The 5,313-nt window shown below is 41.6% G+C and overlaps 1 non-coding gene across 1 annotated transcript; it reads left to right on the top strand.

Annotated features, from left to right (window-relative positions):
• The first annotated feature begins 3,182 nt into the window (after positions 1-3,182).
• On the top strand, positions 3,183-3,257 carry Trnat-cgu. The gene has a single exon. It is a non-coding gene; the product is annotated as a tRNA-Thr (tRNA).
• The last annotated feature ends 2,056 nt before the right edge of the window (positions 3,258-5,313 follow it).

Here is a 5,313-nt window from a genome sequence, read left to right as displayed (position 1 = left end):
TTTGTTTCTATAAGCAACGTCGCCACTGACAATTGATAATACAGGCTGAACATAAAGGCGTAAGGCTTAGAAATTATTTCAGGACAACATAATTTAGGACTAGAGATTAACTCCAATATTGTCAGTAAATGAGCTCAATTTTCAATAACAGAAACATTTCCTCCAAGGAACCTAGTGGAATGACGTAACCACGTATTCTCAAAAACAGACAAATTACCCCATATGGCCTCAAGTCTATGTAAAACTGTTTAATGAGTGAGAAAGTAAAACGGAGAGCGATTAATATTTACAGATAACTCGATATTAAGCAGAAACTAATCCTCACTATATCAGATAAAGACGCGTACCAGACAAAAAAGTGTCCGAAAGAACAGACACCACCCATTAATACTTTATAACTGATTCTCCTTGATGAACCATGAATCCTCCTTGTTCAGTGCGGATGCACAGTTACGTCCGACCTCTTTCATGACTCTATTAAGTAGCGAGCATAGCGCACAGGGACGGGACCAACGGATAGTTGGTGCTAGGTGGAAATGTGGGTTGGTCGAGAGGCATGGCGAGACAGTCCGACCGCGATAAACACCGTGTCCGGGTAGCGCAGTGGTTACTCCAACTGCCTACCAACTAGGAGATCACAGGTTCGAACCCTGGTCTGGTACACATTTTCACTGGTCGCTGCTGACTACGCGTAAGGTCACGGTGCAGCTGACATGATAGTTCCTTTCCTTTCCGCCCACCACCTTCAGTTTACGTAATTAATCTTTATCTCCTTTGCAATTCTTTTCATTAACTCACTATCTCTTCAGTTTACATAAATAATATTTATCTTCGTGCAATTCGTTGCATTAACTCACTATTTCTATACTGAACCTTTGCAGGCAGATTTTCAATTTTTTTTTTGGTTCTCTACCACATTCTGACAATCCACGCTCCGACTCGAACCATGTCACTTTCGTTAATTACTTCATCTTCATTTCATGGCTACCTCCGCCTTTACAGTCCTCTCCGATATATCCCAATTAGGGACTAAGCAATGGAGAGTTTACCATGACAATTTTTCAAGCATGTTCTAATGGTACACACTGCGTTTCTTTAATGTCGTGGTTCCCAATGCCTTATGAGTCGTTTAACATTCCTGTTGGTTTCACCCCAAAACGTTCTCTTTTTCTGCACTCTCTTTGGCAACGCCTTTGGGAAAGGATGATTTCCAGTGTACAACAGATATACCTCTTATACTTAACATTTTTTTAAACTGGATGATGAGTTTCGACGTACTTTTTGGTCTTCCTCAGATCTATGAATTATTCACTGAATCTTTGGAAACTCATGGCCTGCGCTTCGTAGTAACTGGTAATTAATGGATGTGTAGATGATAAGGAAAGGGTCGAAGCGTGTTATCAAATGAAATAACAAGTTACCTGAATACTGTCTGTCACTTTATTACTCTGAAACAGTGAAATGAGTACCCAAGCGTGAAGCTGAAAGCCATCTCTGTAAAGATTTTTGTTACAGGCAACAGGGGACAAGAAGGGAATCGAAAGATACGTGTGTTACAACGATCAGACCGATGCCACCGCAGTCTACAGTAAAAGTGATTTTACAAAACCGCAGCTGTCTGTAAGATGTGTTTCTGGTTGTAAGCTTGCGGAGGCGTCAACATATGCTACGGGTAACGTAGTCGGTTGATTAATAGCAAGCAGCGGAGCTATTAGCACATTCTGTTACTTCAGTGTTCTTATATAACACTACAGAATTTCTTTGAATAAAGACGCTCTATAACTAAGTACATAAATCAAGATAATACGAAGGCAAATGTTTTTTCAACCTTCCCACAGATGTGTTGCACAGTGTCTCTAGTATGACAGTCCATCGTGTCACGTCGCACTTGTCAGTTCTGAGAGCACAGTGAGCACTTAAAGATGATCAGAACAGTTCCCTATTTGAAACGCCGTCATCCAGAGTGTCAGCCCAGTGCCTTCCCACTGCGCGGCCTTGCTGGGTTGGGAAATTCTAAACTTCTATGAGAGGGTTTGTTATAGAATCATTCTGAAATTTTCGTTGCCTCAGTACCCTCGATGTCTCTTAAGCAAATCAACACGCAGGTCCCTAAGTATCCGTCGAATAAGAGTCATGCTTGTCGTATCATCACTTGAGTATTGTTTTCTTTCGTGGGACATAGCCATTCCTTCAGTGTAGTAAGCCTGTGTCGACTACAAACGAATAAGGAAAAATTATTTCAAGCGTTACCTTCTCTTCAATATTGACAGGCGCTTTTTAAGGAAATTATGTTACGTTATGCAATTATTTTTGCGCATATCATTCTCCTGATCTCTGTAACTTTTTATATGGATTACAGCATCGTACTGTTCGACGCTACCACGCTGAAATGAGATCCACGACCAATTACTCTGTCTTCGGCTAAGCAGTGGTTTGGGTTTTGAAAAAAACTCTCATTTTCAGAATATAGATTTTCGCTTTCTCTTCTACCAGTCGTTGGTAAGTCCATAATAATAAAGTTTTCTCCTCTTCATAGTGTTAGTCGCATTGTGACATAACTCCAATTCTCATTTTTCGCGCTTCTCTGTGCTACAGGATACAATGCGCCACATGTCAAGGGAAAATAGCGTATTAGTGTCCTAAGATTCATAGATGTGGATGCCCCAGACTACTCCTATTTATGTTTTCTGGCCCCCACCGCACCTCCTGGATTACAATATTCTCTAAGTGGACAGATACGGTGCGAGAAAAAAATCTGAATGTATTTCCTGAAGCTTTCTCAACGATGTACCTACGATGGAGCGTTTTGGAGAGTTCTACCAAACCTGTCAGTAATTAACCTCCATTCCTCGAGGAAAACAATGTCACCATTCTGTTAGGAAGCAAACTTTTGGATTTAGAGTCTTCCCGTTTCTAATTTATCGGTAGCTACCACGCAATATCAGCTTTCATTATACTAAATGATTACGTGTTATTTCCAGAATGAGATTTTAACTCTGCAGCGGAGTGTGCGCTGATATGAAATCTCCTGGCAAATTAAAACTGTGTGCCGGACCGAGACTCGAACTCGGGACCATTGCCTATCGCGGCGAAGTGCTCTACCAGGAGAGCTTCTGTAAAGTTTATAAGGTAGGAGACGAGATACTGGCAGAAGTAAAGCAGTGAGGACGGGGCGTGAGTTGTGCTTGGGTAGCTCAGTTGGTAGAGCAGTTGCCCGCGTAAGGCAAAGGTCCCGAGTTCGAGTCTCGGTCCGGCACACCGTTTTAATCTGCCCGGAAGTTTCATACGTGTTATTTGTGTTGTGTGCTTATTTGTGTTGTCTTAATGCAAAAGGTGGTACTAGAAGTACACTGAAATAGTTGAACGTAGTGTATTGTGAGACAAAGAGAGAGGGCATTAACTTGAGTGTCCCACTATAATCATGTAATACTACGAGTTGTGTTTTGTAACGCCTGCACAGTTCCGCTGGATATGTACGGTACAGCATTCGTTTGATAGAGCTAGAGTTCCCAGCACTTAGTAACGATGAATAAAACACGAAAGCCGTTTTCAAGTATTAAAGTTAATACTGACAGCACTTCCTACACGCGACAGGTAATAACCGTCGTTCGTGTAATAATAATAGCGCTACGTGGAGGTAGTCAGTCTCATTTATGGAAGATATAAAATGGGAATTTCGTCAGCGTGCAGCCTTCCTTCTAGTACAAACATTCAAAAATGGCTAGAAATGTTCGCGGGATGAGCTTCACTTCAGTATAAAACAGCATTTCTCCACATCAGAGAGACCTAAAAGCCTGTACTCAACGTCAGACAGTTGATTAATTTTGTGCACATCTTTCCAGCAAACGATGACAGCGTAAGGAACGCCTTGAACACTGCAGACAAGGCACTGCGGTAGCTCAAGAATTATTATTATTTGCCGTACAGTCATGCAGTTGACACGGTGTTAAACTGCGGTTTTAGAGAATGAATGGAAGCTAATTTAATCAACGGCGAGTTTAATACAGGCGGAACGCTAGCTCAGCTGGAAAAGACTAGAAGGCAGTAGTCTTACCAAAGCAGCAGCCCGAACACTCGTCTACTTTATTCTGAGAAGAACTAATTTCATTTTAAGACTGTTATATGACAAGAGTACAGGATTTAAAATTCTCTTCTTCTAAAAACTGGTCGATGTACCTAAACTTAGCATCACTTCAGACCACATTTATTTCGCTTATTGCTGTGTCGTATGCTTGTTATAGATGTGATGGCGAAATGTTGAAAAGTGGTGAGACTGATATGGCAAAGGATGAGGTGTTTCATCACAGAACCGGTGAACGTAAAAATGTGGACTCTAAGGACAGGATGATAGGTCATGTGTTAAGACGTGAAGGTGCTTGAGGGAGCTGCAGAAAGTGAAATATATCCAACAAATACACTGGTGTGCAAAACTTAAGGACGAAAGTAAGTTTTGCATTATGTGTGACTGCCAAGTAACATACCTCGATGAAACATGCACCACACATAAGAAGCACAGCTACGTGTAGTCTGGAAATGACATTTGTATTCAAATGCAATAATTACACTGAAGTCAGCGAGATTCATGATAACCAGCTGGGCACTACAAGTGGTAAAACATAATTCTTAATAGAGTGCATGCTCGGCGACTTACTCACATGCCAGGTACATAGTTGGTAACGAGCTCTTGAGGTATGTCGACCATTCCTCCCCTAACGCGACTGATAAGTGATGAATGGTCGGGCTGCATTACGTCTCCCCACAGCATCCCACAAGTGCTTAATGGGATGTATGTCGGGGGAAAGTGCAAACCGGTTCATTCGTCGAATATCCTCAGGTTCCATGAGCTCCTCCTCGTGCGGTGTTCGATATGGTCGTGCATTGTGATCCGAAAAGGTGAACTTAAGACGCAGGCGAGGTAGGAGTACAGCTCCACAATAACGTTGACCAATATACTACGTCCAAAGATTTCTTTTGTCACTATGTTCATGTAACATTATGCCTATCCACAGTATAACAACTGGACTACCTCGCCAATCTTGTTTGAAAGTATTCTATGATGTAATGCGTGTTCCCAGTTCTCGGTGTATTAGGGTACGTTCATCAGTGTAGATAAAAGCAAACTCTTGCAGCATATATGTCAAATAATGTTTTAACACTGTGATTTTGTATCTGGCCTCTTGAACGGTTGTTCTTACTTGCTTGTAGGTACATCTTTTTTTCTTCTTGGTCCTGGGATTCATTACTGCGTTTTAGCACCCAACTCTCGCTTCCATGTAAAAGACCTGGGATAGTTAGTCTTTGTATAAGTTTGAA

This window comes from Schistocerca piceifrons, chromosome 1, assembly GCF_021461385.2.
Source record: "Schistocerca piceifrons isolate TAMUIC-IGC-003096 chromosome 1, iqSchPice1.1, whole genome shotgun sequence".
Lineage (NCBI taxonomy): Eukaryota > Metazoa > Arthropoda > Insecta > Orthoptera > Acrididae > Schistocerca > Schistocerca piceifrons.
This window is presented reverse-complemented; position numbering and strand designations above follow the sequence as displayed.